This window comes from Schistocerca americana, chromosome X, assembly GCF_021461395.2.
Source record: "Schistocerca americana isolate TAMUIC-IGC-003095 chromosome X, iqSchAmer2.1, whole genome shotgun sequence".
NCBI lineage: Eukaryota > Metazoa > Arthropoda > Insecta > Orthoptera > Acrididae > Schistocerca > Schistocerca americana.
In genome coordinates, this window is record NC_060130.1 from 613020519 (window position 1) to 613037870 (window position 17352).

Here is a 17352-nt window from a genome sequence, read left to right on the forward strand (position 1 = left end):
AACACTGCATATAGTCTAAATCAAACAATGGAAAATCCAAGGTGGAATGATGACAGTATTATGAAAACAATAGTTGCTACTCACCTTGTACCAGAGACGCCGGGTCGCAGACAGGTGCAACAAAAAGACTGTCGTCAACCAAGTAAGCTTTCAGCTAAAAAGGCCTTCATTAGAACTAAACACACACACACACACACACACACACACACACACACACACACACACACCTCTCCACAAATGACCACAGTCTCTGACTGCCGAGATGTGTGTTTTTCGCTTTGTTCCAAAACTGACTGTGAGCAGAAACATGATGCACTTTTTGCAGAGATCTGCACAAAAATCAACTTTAAAGGTCATTCGTTGAAGGTTGTGATAACATCAAAGAAAACTTAAAAGTGCAGGAAATGCTGTAATACGGAATTGTTAAGGACAGGAAAGCACTGTATTGAGAGAATAGGACTTCTGTTGGGGCCAACATAAATGAATGTAAAAAGCAGGAAAATGTAAAATGCAGGAACATAAAAATGGAGTGTTACTGTAATTACTAAACTAGATGATCTATGCAAAGTGTTACTGCTGTTGCTGCTGCTGACTACTGTTCATCCCAAGGACTAGACTGCACTATTAAGTCATATTACATGACACTAATATCGGAGAAATGTGCAAAGACCTACATAAACAATTAATAAGAATCATATAAGAAAATGACTAAACTATATTCTGCATACAAACTAGTCACCGTTGTTGAGGACATCAACATGTACATCTTCATCTACATACATACTCCAGAAGCCACTGTATAATGCTTGGTGGAGGGTACCCAGCACCACTGCTAGTCTTTCCCTTCTATGTTCCACTCTCAAACAGAGGGAAAAAGGATTGTTCATATGCCTCAGTACGAGCCCTAATCTCTCTCTAATGTCACGATTCTTACATGAAATGTATATTGGCAGTAGTAGAATCGTTTTGCAGTCAGCCTCAAATGCTGGTTTTCTAAATTTTCTCAACAGTGCTCCTCGAAAAGAAAGTCACCTGCCCTCCAGTGGTTTCAATTTAAGTTCCTGAGGCTGCTCACTGGTCTATAACTGTACTACATTGCATTGCCAACACCACCAACGAACAGACAGCCAGCACGCTCTGTCCTTTGTAAACACTGGATTAATATTCTCTCCATAAACTATTTTATGAGATGGAAAGCCACAACAAAAAGTAAAGCTTTCGGCCAGTGGGCCTTTGTCAACAATACACACACATACACTACTGGCCATTAAAATTGCTACACCACGAACATGACGTGCTACAGACGCGAAATTTAACCGACAGGAAGAAGATGCTGTGATATGCAAATGACTAGCTTTTGAGAGCATTTACGCAAGGTTGGCGCTGGTGGCGACACCTACAACGTGCTGACATGAGGAAAGTTTTCAACCGATTTCTCATACACAAACAGCAGTTGACCGGCGTTGCCTGGTGAAATGTTGACGTGATGCCTCATGTAAGGAGGAGAAATTTGTACCATCACGTTTCCGACTTTGATAAAGGTCAGATTGTAGCCTATCACAAGCGCAGCTTATCGTATTGCAACACTGCTGCTCCCGCTGCTCTGTTAGCAGAATATGGAATCGGTGGGTAATACAGAACGCTGTGCTGGATCCCAACGGCCTCGTATCACTAGCAGTCGAGACGTCAGACATCTTATGTGCATGGCTGTAACGGATCATGCAGCCACGTCTCAATCCCTGAGTCAACAGATGGGGACGTTTGCAAGACGACAACTATCTGCACGAACAGTTCGACGACGTTTGCAGGAGCATGGACTATCAGGTCGGAGACCATGGCTGTGGTTACCCTTGACGCTGCATCACAGATAGGAGCACCTGCGATGGTGAACTAAATGACAAACCTGTGTGCACGAATGGCAAAAAGTCTTTTTTTCGGACGAATCCAGGTTCTGTTTACAGCATCATGATTGTCGCATCCGTGTTTGGCGACATCATTGTGAACGCACATTGGAAGCGTGTATTCGTCATCGCCATACTGGCGTATCACCCGGCGTGATGGTATGGGGTGCCATTGGTTACATGTCTCGGTCACCTCTTGTTCGCATTGACGGCACTTTGAACAGTGGATGTTACATTTCAGATGTGTTACGACCTGTGGCTCTACCCTTCATTCAATCCCTGCGAAACCCTACATGTAAGCATGATAATGCACGACCGCATGTTGCAGGTCCTGTACGGGCCTTTCTGGATACAGAAAATGTTCGACTGCTGCTCTGGCCAGCACATTCTCCAGATCTCTTACCAATTGAAAACATCTGGTCAATGGTGGCCAAGCAACTGGCTCGTCACAATACGCCAGTCACTACTCTTGATAAACTGTGGTATCGTGTTGAAGCTGCATGGGCAGCTGTACCTGTACACGCCATCCAAGTTCTGTTTGACTCAATACCCAGGCGTATCAAGTCTGTTATTACGGCCAGAGGTTGTTGTTGTTGTTCTGGGTATTTATTTCTCAGGATCTATGCACCTAAACTGCGTGAAAATGTAATCACATGTCAGTTCTAGTATAATAAATTTGTCCAATGAATATCTGTTTATCATCTGCATTTTTTCTTGTTCTAGCAATTTTAATGGCCAGTGGTGTACATAAACACTTTGTGACAAAGGCCATAGACCGAAATCTTTACGAGTGTGAATCTCTTTACTGTGCCTATCTACGACTCATCATCTCCGCTATATCATGAGTGGCAACTTTTTTCTCATAATATTGTTAAATTCCATCCTGGATTTTCCACTGTTTGATTTTTGCTCCATAAACTATTGTTTGACAAATATTTCAGTTGCAGGAACACAAGCTAAGTCAGATTTTGGAAATGGTACTGTATGATTGAGCAGGTATTTAAAACTGTATCAGACTTCATGTTATACCTGTATGCGGCGGCGGCGGGGAAAGGGGGGGGGGTTTAAATAAGTTGCAAAACAGTTTTTTTTGTTACAAAACTGTTATTCCAGATAAACTATGCATGAAAGTTAAAAACTCGGGTCTTATAAAAACAGGATTTGACAGATGTTAGAAGCCAGTGAATTTTTAATTCTACAACTGCTAAAGGACTGTGATTATGCTATCATTAATTATGTAAATCAGGAAAGCACCAGTATGACATTATAGACTGAGATGTCCACTGTGGAAGTTATTGCTCAAGATATCAAAGATTACACAAGATGGAAGCTAATGTACAGACAAGGGACTCTACTTAACTGAAACTGGGAAAGAAAATTACATGCATACTATTTTCAAATTTTATTGGAGATAAAAAATTAGTACAAGATTACATTTTTATTTATTTCAAAATATGAAATAACATATACTGAAACAATGGAAAATCCAGGATGGAATGTAACAATATTATGAGATGGAAAGTTGCTGCTCACCACACAGCGGAAATGCTGAGTCACAGATGGGCACAACAAAAAGTAAAGCTTTCGGCCAATGGCCTTTGTCAACAATAGACATGCATACATGTGGGCGCACACATGCAACAGCAACTCACACACAATGTTTTTGTTGTACCTATCTGTGACTCAGCATCTCCGCTATATGGTGACATTTAACATATACTCTAACCTCTTTCTTTTGTTTGGGTTTGGAGGAGGAGAGGGTACATAATTTTTGCTGCACCTGAATCTGCTGCTGCCCAAATGCTACATTAATTTCAAAAGCTGACATAACTTTGATAAAGCTATTGAAAATTGTGATTTTTTCTAAGAGTGCCATATGTGTGTACAATTCAGCAGACCTACATTTTATTCAAATTTATTTATGTAAGAAATAAAAGGATTTGATCAGAATATTCAGAATAAAACAACACACTTTTTTGCCAGAACCGATTGGAAAATAGTACTTTTATTTATAAATAAAAACATCAATAACTCAATTACAAATTGTCGATATGTGAACTTTCTTTAAATTTTTAATCTCTTGATACAATACCAGAAGTTTCTATAATCCACTGAACACAGATTTCTTCTACACATTGCACACTTTTACATCCAACATTACTTTTTTTTTTATTTAAGAAAATACATATTTTGTTATAAAAATTTATGAGTGTACCGACATCCACAAAAGAATTGATAATACTATTTACACAACTACATTTACAGCTACACATATTATAAACAAAAAATTCTTAACAATGATAGATCAAACAATATTCAAAGGCTGAATCACTCTTAGCATTACCTCAACAAATCAGACTTAACTGAACATAATTCATTGTTACACAGTCCAATGTACCTACCTGAAGACAGTTTTCATCACAACCAGTAAAACAGCAGAACAACAAAAACAAAAATACAACAATAAAATCTCTCAATATCATTTGCAGTTTTATAAAGTACTGTGCGGTTTTCATTTAGTGCATGCGTTTCTTATAGATTTCACTGGATGAACTATCATTTATTAACAAGTTTATGAAAATAAATATTTTGTTGAATTTTTGAAAGCAACAGATGATTCACATTCACACTACACTAATCACCAGCAGTAAAAATGAAATCTTTCCTACACAGCTAAAAGATCTTGGTGTGTGAAAGACAAAACTGACTGACAGTAAAATCTCTCACATGATTTGCATCTCCAATGGCATTGACTAGTAGTAATTGTTCCAAAATAGATATAAAAACTGACACACACACACACACACACACACACACACACACACACACACACACACACAAAGACAAAATAAGTACATTTCAGGGTTTGTATAGCACTTCACCAAACACACACACACACACACACACACACACACACACACACACACACACACACACACACAAAATAAGTACATTTCAGGGTTTGTATAGCACTTCACCAATCTTGGAAACAGTAAAAGGAAAGCAACAATGAAAAATGAAAACAGAGAATTCATTTATAATAAATGCTGTTTTGAAATACTATTACAATTAACTTAGTATGAAATGAAAACATAGGCATAATTACTACAAAACACACACACACACACACACACACACACACACACACACCCCTTGCTGGCGAACTCGTATAAATTAAAAAATCAGGTACTAATATAAAGGAAAATACAGTAAAATCTGAATTTTATAACTTTGGTCCCCATTTCTTCTCAAACTTCTGTTGAGATTCTTGTAATTCCTCATTTTGAAATGGATCTCCTCGATTTGATTTGATTTTTTAAGCCCCCAGTCAGTGACAAAATATTTGAGTATTATTTGCAGTTTTTGTAGTAAACCAGGAACTATTGAAAGCAAACAAATTCTATTTTCTGAAAGTTTAAAGACCTTGCAATTTATACTAACAAAAATGCAAAACATTTTTATATAGACAGTATTTCTCATTTCCAGTTTCTTGCCTTTGTGCTATTTTCATCACCTTCTCACCATTTACATAATCCAGAGTTTACTGTATTCATAATCTTCATCTGAAAACATAATTCACAAGCCTTCTGCATGTATAAAACTGTCAAGAAAAAAATGCTAGTTGTCTAATGTCAGATGTTGACATTAGTGTCGACAGTCTTCGGTGGCATTGATGTCGATGATGTTCTATATCTCAAGAATTACTGTTTTTGTGATGAGATTTTCACAGCACAAGTTATTCTGAAACAAACAATTACACAGGACACTAAATATTGCAACATGACTAGTTGAGATGGTTAATGTACACACACAAACTGAACTTCAGTACTCATTTCCACCACTCCAAAATTTATGTATTCCTCTGCTACAATACAGCCAAACTAATTCCATAATTACATCATTCTGGCATTTGCTAATGCAATTTAGGTTTATAAATTTTATTATTTCCTCCCCGAGTTCAAAATACATCACAATTAAAAAAGTAGAAGTTGATAGTTTATCCACTATGATTTCTGCTGCCACTTCCTCATCACTTTAAACTCTGTACAATCCTTAAATGTTTATCTATCTGTATTTGAAAGGCAGCTTATGAAGAATCTCTATGAAAATTCCACTGAGAATACACAGCAAAAGTAACTGTTGGTTTCAAAATGATTTGCCAAAAAACATTTAGTTGCTGCGAAAATATTACTTTAAGAATGACAGGAAATATAATAGCAAGAACTGTTTCATGATGGTGATATTTCCTTTTTGCAGTACATGGCAAAGTGTAGTTCTCATACCCGTATCTTTTTGCTGTTCTCTTTACAAAAAGAGTACAAGAAGAAAGACAATTTGTAGGAATTGGTACGAACTCTAATTTACAGTCCTAGCCAATTCACGAGATACGTGAAAGGAATCCATTTTGTTTATTTAGGAACCATTCCAGAACAATAGCCTTGCATCTGCCTTCTGTAAAACACAGTTTACATTTATATGCATACTCTGCAAACTACTGCATAGCATGGCAGAAGGGTTCTACTTTAAATCACTCCACATGCTTAACCCTATACACTTTACAGTTGTGGTTGCTTCTAGTGGCTGACTGCTCATCATGCAAACAACTAGACACACTACCTATTTATACATAACACATTATATTTGTCTGTGCTGAGGGTCAATAGGTAGTTCTGGCACCAAGTGTTGACCCTATACATGTTGTCTTATATTGTGATACAATGTTTTGGCATTGCACATTTCCTATACTCGACAGCTATGCCTGTTAATAACCCTATGTTCTGTACCAGGTAAGATAATTTATATGTATCACTAGCACTAACGAACTTTATACATTCCTATGAGGTACACCTAAAGCTGTTTTCACACCTGAACACTTTTCCCCAAACAATGGTATACTGATTTCTATTTACTAGGAAGTTTTCAATTACACTACATGACAATGTGAACTGCGTCAAAAGCCTTGAGGAACTCACAGAACATGCCTTTGATGTGGATGCTATCTACTGCACTCTTGATCTCACTGACTAACAGAATGAGCCAAATTTCACGAAAGTGCTGTTATCAGAACCCATGGATTGGATTGTTTTTCTTCAAATAAAAATAAACAAACATAAATTATGTTCTAATATTTCTCTAATCAACTGACAAATGATCTACACCTATAATAATGCCCATCTATCCAAAAACCTGCACCTTTTTTTGAGTCACTCAACACTTCATTGTTCCGGCAACCTATAATGAAATGCTGTCAGTAATAAAGGGTGTATATGCGGACAAGAAAAAACAAATTCCCAGATTTTCCCCAGATTTCCCAGTTAAAAACACACTTTCCCCCGATGTGGAAATACACTTTTTCCATGATAAGCGACAGTGTACTTTACATTGGAGCTGTAAAAATATCAATCCTTTACATGGTAAAGCTTTTATACACTAGCGTGTATCTTCAGAGAATGTAAAAACTCTTAAAAAATGTTTTGGAAAGATCTGTGATGTGCAGCAACATTTACGCTGTGATTTTCATATTACAATATGCTGCATATTTTTGTATTCATATTACGAAAGTATAGATTCAAAACAGGACCTTAATTTCCAAAGCATTAAAATCAACATTGTAATGTGCTTTTGTAAGCGTCATAGCTTATGTCATGTGATCTCACGAGTCAATGATAGCAGATATTAGGGAGCATAGAACATGTGATGTAGTCAGCCAATAGCAACATCACTTAAGTAGTGTGAACACACTAATAGGAAAAATTAATGGTTTAAATTAATGTACATAGTGCAGCTACAAGAAATGTTAAGCTTTCACATATAATATTTATCTTTAAGATTCATAAGATACAAGAAAAGCTGAGCTTTCACGTATAATATTGGTCTTTTTAGCGTGTGTTACACTTCAAGATACATCATACAAATGTGACAGTAAATTAATGGACTGCTGTCAGTAATGCAGGGGTGTATGTGTCTTCTGGGCTTGACATTATTCTAAGTAGCTGGTAATCAAAGTGCTAGTTTAAAATGAAAGCCAAACGCTCTGCAATTTAAGAAATTCATTGCACATTCTCACATGTAACTTAATTCATCTTACGTATAAGGAAATTTCCTCTGGAAATGAAGCTTCTCAAAAAACTATTCGCAATATTTTTCCGCGACCTCTTAGACATGGATTCATTTCAGCAGCTGCCAGAGCGCGCCACAAAATACACATTATTGCGCGTCAGCAGCTATGGTGATGTAGGAAGCTCGTATGTTCGTACACATATAGCATTAAGGGATCTTACATGACGTCATAATAGGAACAGGACATCGGAGGATACTCCAAGAGCATAGGAATTTCGCAAACCATACTAAAAGCATAATTTGGCTTAGAAGACACATTCATATGTCCAGACTTACAAGTAGGCCCCAACCTGATATTAAGCTTTTCAGTGCACTTTAACAGAGACCAAAACAATGAAGAATTCCCTGAATTATAAATATTCCCAGGTTTTTCCCGGATTTCCTGGAGCGTGTACACCCTGGTAATACTTCTAGTTCACTTTTCTTCCATCTGTAGAGTGAGATTTGTCCGTTTTGAATTCTGCGATCACTTCTCAATATCAGTCATTTCAGTTTTCATTCAATAATTTGAAGGACATAAATTTCATAACTGTCTTCTGTAAAACACTTCGAAGTACTCAAATTCAACAATTTGGCATTCCCTCCATCATCGATATCACTGTGTCACAGTGACTGCATAGATAACTGAGCCATTTATTGACCATGTTGAACTATAATTTCTTAGGACTTTGTCACCAGGAATGTAGATAGAATTTTACCTCCTATTTCATGGAATGTTTCTAACATTATTTCCCTTTCTCTCACTAAGCTTCTGTTCATGGAGTAGCCAAAACATTATGACCACCTGCTTAATAGTGTATCCCTCCTCTTTGGAATGCAATACAGCAGCAGTTCTGCACAGTATAGATTTGACAAGTGCTCTGAAGGTTTCCGATTATATTTGGCACCAAATGTCCTCATAGAGGCCATGCAATTCTCATAAATTATGTGCTGGTGCTTCATGGGCTCCGTGCTCGTGCCTGATAGTGTCCCATTTAGCCATATCATATGAATTTGGTGGTCAAGATATCATTGTGCTCCTCAAACCACTGTAGCACAGTTCTGGCCTTGTGACAGACAGTTATTCTGCTAATAGATGCTAATGCCATTGGGGAAGACATCTAGCATGAAGGGATGCAGGTGGTCATCAATGATGATGACATGGTCCACAGATGTCATGGTACTTTTGCCTACTATCATACGTCAAATGGAAGTCCAGGTGCATGTCTCTCATACCATAATACTGCCCTCAAAAGCCTGTGTCTATGGTGTGGTACATGTTTCAAGCACCATTCATCTGGACGACTTCCTATCTGGATGCGACCATTGACCTTATTGAATAAGAAATGCAATCATCCAAACAGGTGACACAATCCCAGTGACACATGGTCCAATCTTTATGACACCATGTCCACTTCAATCTTAACTGAAATATCATTTGGTCAACAAGGGAACACACAGGGGTTACTGCTGAGGAGCACCACATTCAACAATGTGCACTGAACAAAGCGCTCCAAAACACTTTTGCTGCACCAGTATTCTACTCGGTCATCACATCTGCCACAGAACCGCTATCCTGTTTTCCAAAGTGTAAAAGCCTCCTCCCTCCACGTTCTATTATGATGCACAGATGTCACCTGATAACAGTTTCACCATCCTTCCCCACTTTCCATAAATGTTAACGACAGTAGCATGCGAACAGCTTTGCCGTTTATGAGATACTCATTTCCAGTCACCAGGCTTTAAAAAAAATCTGCTCTTTGTTATCTGTGTATTTCCAATTTGTGGCCTGTGCTACAAAATGTTTCCCTATTTATCTTTTAAGTATATTTCCGGCACTCATGTTTTGGTACTATTTGGATCTTTTCTGTTTGTAGATTGTGGTTTGTGAAGAGAGAAAGCAATCTCTGTCCAGACAGAGTGTCACGGTGAAATTATCAGTGCCAAGGAATAAGCTTCATCTATCAGTGATGGTACTACAAGTGTACTGTGAGATTTGTACTGAGAATCAGTACGAAAACTAATGTGGCATATGAAAATACTGGATTTTTGCCTGTTTTGTGGTAGTGCCTTACCGATTTGTTTGTTTTCAGTGATCACACAAGGTGTACAACTTTGCTTCCACCATTTTTTCCCCAACATTTGAGGCTTTAATGAAACAAATTGGTTACACATGTATCATTGAAAGTATCGTCCATCGCTGGCCACTACTTTCTCCCATCTTTTGGACAGTGTACAAATCTCATGCCGAAAAAATCATTCATCTTTTGAAGCAATCCATGAATTCATCCAATTTGTGACTTCTTCATGAGATCGGAAGTGTTGGTCAGCCAGGCCATGCGTCATTGATCTAAACAGGTGATAGAGGGAACAATGTCTGGAGAATACAGCGGATGTGTTAGGACTTCCCATTTTAACATTCCCAAGTACATTTTGACCTCTTTTGCAATGTGGGGATCAAGCGTTGTCGTGCTGCACTTTATCATGCCTCTCGCCGTGTTGCGGCCGTTTGTCTTTTAATGCTCTGCTCAAACGCATTAATTGCATTCAATAACGAGCACCTGTGACTGTTTAACTTGGTTTTAACACCTCATACTACACAATGCCGATCTGGTCCCACCAAATGCAGAGCATGATCTTTGAGCCGTGAATATTCAGTTTGGCCGTCAATGTGGACGCATAGCCAAGATATCTCCATGATTTTTTGTGTCTAGGGTTATTGTAATGAACTCATTTTTCGACCCCGGTCAGAATGAAATGCACAAATCCCTTCTGTTTTTGCCCCTGAACCAGCTGTTCACAAACACACAAACAACGTCCAACATCTTTTGGTTTCAGCTCAGGACCAAAGTTCCTTCTTTCTGAATCATGCCCATAGCCTTGAGACATTTTGAAATGGCTTGCTTTGTCACTCCATGACATTAAAACTACCATTCTTGAAGCGCTGAAACCACTCGTGACATGTTATTTCACTAATAGCGTCCTTACCATACGTACTTGAGAGCATTCAATGAGACTCAGCCGCTGTTTTCTTCATATTGAAACAAAATAGTAACACCTCCTGCAAATGATGAGAATTAGGCTCGTAGAATGAAATTTTAAATGAACAACAACTTTATGATGTAGACACAAATCGACTAATGTTTGAATGAGGTTATGTCCAAGCTAACTGCCTGATGTCTGCGATCTGTTTCTTTTGACCGCTACTTACTGTTGTAGCCACCTATTGGCAAATGGCAGAAGCAAAGTGGTACACTTTGTACTTTTACTAAAATTCTGTATCAGTATTCAAAAGTGGTATTCTGTGCCCTTATTTTCTTGACTAATTCCATATTCTAACAAACTTTCTACTATGCATTGCACACATGCAGGTGGACCCATGATGGGTCTGAAAGAGAGAATCTCAACATGCAACTGTGCCTTTGCCTTCACTACCTGTTAGAGCTACTACAATGCAGCGGGGGACTAACGAGGGGTGGGGGGTGGGGGTGAGGGGGTGGGGGGGTGGGGGGAGGGGTGGGGGTGGGGGGTGTACACCACAAATGATCCAAAATACCTACTGTATTTTAGGGACTACAAGAAACTTTTTTCTTCAAAAAATTGCCTCCAAAAGTCAGGTGTGTCGTACTTGAAATTACTATAAAAATGTCCACGTTTTGATTTAAAATTCCCACCAGTTTTAAAAATGGCGATATATTCGACGACATGGGAAACCTATTTGGCAACATCACATTCACCTGGCAGCAGCAGTGCACCGATGTGATGAACACGAGTTGCGGTGATTCACAAGCTTGCTGACACTGTCTCCCTCCTGACCCGTCATCATGAACCCAGAACACTGTCTAGCCTATGATGCGTCATTGCAGTCTACAGTGCTAGTGAACTTTAACCGAAAGTGATCTGTGTTATCGGTAACAATACAATATTTTTGTTAGTAGCCAGTTTTGTAATGGAAAAATAAAATAAAATGTATTCACATGGCATGGGCCATAAATTGAAAGTGAAAGCATATGCAGAAGAACATGGATACAGAGCAGCTGAGCAGCATTTCGGCCCTCCACCAAAACTGGAAAAATGATGGTTTTTCAGGGATTTTAAAGGTCAGTTTAGTTTTATAAACTAAAGATTTTTTTAGTCTGACTCTGCAATCTAATGATAAAAATCGTAAAAAAGTTTTAATTTTAAAATTTTGCTTAAAAATTAAGGTGCATCTTATAGTCCATAAAATACAGTACGTATTTACTGTAAAATGATATTTGAAACACATGCTATATATCACACTTGAAAGCCCACTCAATTGCTTATACTGTTCAATGAAAACAGATTAAACTTAACACACACTATTTCCTATTTTTTGCAATCATTTCACTTTTGGTGAACAATTGTCCACCTCCTCCTGTTTGTAGGAGGGCACTGTCAAGAAAAAAGTGAATGGAAAAACCTTTCACAACCAAAAATTTGTATTTTATATTAAAATATTGTTTGTGACTACAATAGAAAACATCACGCTCCATTTTCATCTTTTCAAATCAAAAAAAAAATCACAGACAATTTGCAAGTCAGATAATCCACAACGAGATAGACATTGTACTTGTGAATTCTTAAGAAGAATTAAATTTAGAACTTCTTTTGTAAGAGATTCTCACTTTCATATGTTTTTGATATCTATCTGCTTCATTCAGGGTGTATACGGGGACAAGGAAAAGTAATTACTGGATTATTCCCGGATATCCCATTTAAAAATATGCTTTTTCCCAGGCTAAATGGTTCAAATGGCTCTGAGCACTATGGGACTCAACTGCTGTGGTCATTAGTCCACTAGAACTTAGAACTACTTAAACCTAACTAACCTAAAGACATCACACACACCCATGCCTGAGGCAGGATTCGAACCTGCGATCGTAGCAGCAGCGCGGCTCCGGACTGGAGCGCCTAGAACCGCACGGCCACCGCGGCCGGCTCCCGGGCTAAGTGACAGTAGGTTTTCCCTAGATTTTCCCTTGGAACTGTAAAACTTATCAATCCTTTGAATGATTAACATTTTATACACTCACGGAGAACTTCCCGGAAGAAAAGTAAAGACAGGGGAGAGAAGTTTTGGAAAGACTTTTAATGGAGGGGAAAAAAGAGGAAAGAAAGAAAGGAGGAGAGAAGTTTTGGATAGACCTTTGATTTGCAGCAACATATACTCTGCATATTTTCGTATTACGAAAGTATAAATTCGAACTGCACGAAACACAGCGAGTTAGTTAAAACCGAGTTTGCGATGTCCTTTTGTGAGCCAATCATCTATCACGCCAGCCGATGACAGCAGATATTCAGAGAATAGGACACGTGTTATTGTCAGCCAATAGCAAGATCACTGGTTACGTAGCGTGAACACACAAAGAGGAAAAGTTAACGGTTTACATTAATATACATAGTATAGCTACAAGAAAAGCTAAGCTTTCACATATAATATTGGTTTCTAAGACTAACAAGCTACAACAGAAGCTAAGCTTTCACATGTAATATTTATCTTTTTTTGTGTGTGTTATATTTTAAGATACATCACACAAATGTGCCAGTAAATTTAAAATTATAACAAACGCCTGGGCTCGAAATTCTTGTAAGTGGCTGGTCCTCAAAGTGTTCAGTCTTAAATGCTCTGTGACTTAGAAATTCATCCCACTTTCTCACATGCAACATAATTCATCTTGCGTAAAAAGAAATTCACTTTGAATGTAACACTTTTCGAACCACCTTTCACAATACTATCTGGAGACTGTTAGACAAAGGTTCGATCTACCAGTTGCCAGAGAGGGCCAGAAAACAGGCATTATTGCGCATACTTAGCTGCAGTGGCGTAGGAAGCCCACATGTTCGTATGTATAAAGCACTAAGAGAGCTTACATTACACAATAAAAGAAACAGGGCATCAGAGGATACAGCTGGTACAGCTATCAGCCACACTTCAAGTAGCAGAAAGCGGGAGTAGGTACTGCTCACATGTGAGTCAACTGTGCATGCGCACATGCCCGCTGGCAAGTGGTCAAATGAACCTAATGTGAACAGTTGTGACATCATGCTCATAGCAAGCAGTTTATTGTTATGAAGAATTACACAGTCTTCGTCCAATGGTCTTCGACATATTTTTGCAATATGCAGACGCTTGTGCGTGCTCGGTGTTTTGTTGCTGTAAATTGCGCATTTCCTTTGACACTAAAGTTATATTTTTTTTCCTCTCGTTTATAATTTATTCTGCAATATCATTCTCCAGTAGCAGGATACAGTAACATTCTTCGCTAGAGAATCAGTTCTTACCAGTCTAAATAACAAAAATTTAACTGAAATCTAAAACAATGAAAAATTCCCACAGTTCTGAAGAATTCCAGGGTTTTTCACAGTTTTCTCCCGGATGAAAAAATTCCCGGGTTTTTCCAGGATCTCCTGGTTGTCCCGGGTCGTATACACCCTGTTCATTACACATCAACAATGGGTGACAGCCTACAATTCTGTACTAAGTTCCCTCCGGCAATTGAGTAAAAGTGCAACAGCTACAATCCTCCCTGTTTCCCACCTGAACAACTAAGGTTCTCAGGGTGAAGCATACATATTATGATAGGGAAAAAGTGAGGGCCAAGTGGAGAGGGTACCTCCTTCCACCTTTTCTGCATACTTACCCCACTACTGCTCTCATCATCATACACTTCAGTTGTCACAAGATTTCATCTCACATCTGCCAAGCCAAACACAGGAAACTATGCCATAAAGAAATGTAGTCTGGTGCAAGTATGCACAGTGCATTACAAGATACTCATTTGAAAATGATACAATAACCAAACTTGGCAGATAGCACATTGCAGTAAAGATTTTGTAACCAGAAGCGGACAATCACTTGTTTTAAACAACGTAATATGGATGCGAAACTTCGTCAAGAAAATACTTAAAAAGTTAAGTACTGAAATAGAGCCTCTATATATTAAGTTATTTTCTTGTGATTTAGAAGGTGTATGGCAGCCAATTACACTGTTATTGCTCATCTACTAACAGTTTGGATATTAATGCCGTTGCTCTTACACCATGCAGATTATACTATGTTAAGACGCTGATTACGACTTACGTTGGCCTTTTTTTCAGCTTTGTAAATGTATTGCAGTGCTTACCTTACTTCTGTCATCTGTATAAAGGTACTTTATGATGATTGTACTAAAAAATATAAACTAAAGAAACCAGATGACATTTGCTACATTCTTTGTATTTATTTTCAAGATGGCATTACAGTACAGTACTGAAAAGTAGAAAAGAGCTAGCTAAATAAATAACTATCCACCAGCTGAAAAAAAATGAACTTTCATTTCCAGAAGAGAACATTTACTGTTTGTGAAACATGAAAACAGTAAAAATGTAGTCCAAAGTGACTGGAAAGAAGTACAGGTGACTAATACACTACTGGCCATTAAAATTGCTGTAGACGCGCTACAGACGCGAAATTTAACCAGCTTGAACAAGATGCTGTGATATGCAAATTATTAGGTTTTCAGAGCATTCACACAAGGTTGGCTCCGGTGGAGACACCTAAAACGTGCTGACATGAGGAAAGTTTCCAACCAATTTCTCATTGACAAACAGCAGATGACCGGCGTTGCCTGGTGAAACAATGTTGTGATGCCTCGTGTAAGGAGGAGAAATGCGTACCATCACATTTCCGACTTTGATATAGGTCGGATTGTTGTCTATCGCGATTGTGGTCTATCGTATCGCGACATTGCTGCTCCCGTTGGTCGAGATCCAATGACTGTTAGCAGAATATGAAATCGGTGGGTTCAGGAGGGTAATACGGAACGCCGTGCTGAATCCGAACGACCTCGTATCACCAGCATTCGAGACAGACAGACATCTTATGCGCATGGCTGTAACGGATCATGCAGCCACATCTCGATCCCTGAGTCAACAGATGGGGACGTTTGTAAGACAACAACCATCTGCACGAACAGTTCGATGACGTTTGCAGCAGCATGGACTATCAGTTCGGAGACCATGGCTGTGGTTACCCTTGATGCTGCATCACAGACAGGAGCACCTGTGATGGTGTACTCAACGACGAACCTGGGTGCATGAATGGCAAAAAGTCTTTTTTTCGGATGATCCAGGTTCTGTTTACAGCATCATGATGGCCACATCCATGTTTGGTGACATCGCGGTGAACGCACATTGGAAGCGTGTATTCGTCATCGCCATACTGGCGTATCACCAGGCATGATGGTATGGGGTGCCATTGGTTACATGTCTCTGTCACCTCTTGTTCGCATTGACGGCACTTTGAACAGTGGACGTTACATTTCAGATGTGTTACGACCAGTGGCCCTACTCTTCATTCAATCCCTGCGAAACCCTACATTTCAGCATGATAATGCACGAATGCATGTTGCAGGTCCTGTATGGGCCTTTCTGGATACAGAAAATGTTCGACTGCTGCTCTGGCCAGCACATTCTCCAGATCTCTCACCAATTGAAAACATCTGGTCAATGGTGGCCGAGCAACTGGCTCGTCACAGTATGCCAGGCACTACTCTTGATGAACTGTGGTATCGTGTTGAAGCTGCATGGGCAGCTGTACCTGTACACGCCATCCAAGCTCTGTTTTACTCAATGCCCAGGAGTATCAAGGCCGTTATTACGGCAAGAGGTGGTTGTTCTGGGTACTGATTTCTCAGGCTCTATGCACCCGAATTGCGTGAAAGTGTAATCATATGTCAGTTCTATTATAATATATTTGTCCAATGAATACCCGTTTATCATTTGCATTTCTTCTTGGTGTAGCAATTTGAATGGCCAGTAGTGTATATAAGAAAGGTACAAGAAAGGACCCGCAAAATTACAGACCAATATCACTAACTTCTGTTTGCTGCAGAATCCTTGAACATATTCTCAGTTTGAGTACAATAAGCTTTCTTAAGAGTGAGAAGCTGATGTCCATGAACCAGCATGGTTTTAGAAAGCATGGCTTGTGCAAAATTCAGCTTGCCCTTCTCTCATATGATATACTGAGGACTATGGATGAAGGACAGCAGGTAGATTACAAATTTCTAGATTTTCAGAAAGCATTTGATATGGTGCCCCAATGCAGGCTGTTAATGAAGGTATGACCATATGGAATAAGTTCAGTGGCTCGAAGACTTCTTAAACAACAATAAAACCCAGTATGTTGTCCTCGATGGTGAGTGTTCAGAGACAAGGGTATCATCGGGAGTGCCCCAGGGAACTGTGATAGCACCGCTGTTGTTCTCTATATACATAAATGCTTTGGTGGACTGGGTGGACAGCGATCTGTAGTTGTTTGCTGATGATGCTGTGGTGTACGGTGGTGGTA

The 17352-nt window shown here is 39.0% G+C and overlaps 1 protein-coding gene across 2 annotated transcripts in view; it reads right to left on the reverse strand.

The window, feature by feature from the left end:
- Nucleotides 1–211: 211 nt before the first annotated feature.
- LOC124556473 (polyadenylate-binding protein-interacting protein 1) overlaps nucleotides 212–17352 on the reverse strand; it is a 136800-nt gene continuing 119659 nt past the window's right edge. Inside the window, exons 10-11 of one of the 2 annotated variants that reach the window (XR_006968612.1) lie at nucleotides 5016–5642; nucleotides 212–227 (exon numbers count right to left, since the gene is read on the reverse strand). The gene's annotated coding sequence lies outside the window, so the exon portion shown is untranslated. Of the gene's footprint in view, nucleotides 228–4030; nucleotides 5643–17352 lie in introns of those variants that run through there. The other variant, XM_047130427.1, reaches the window with a different exon arrangement.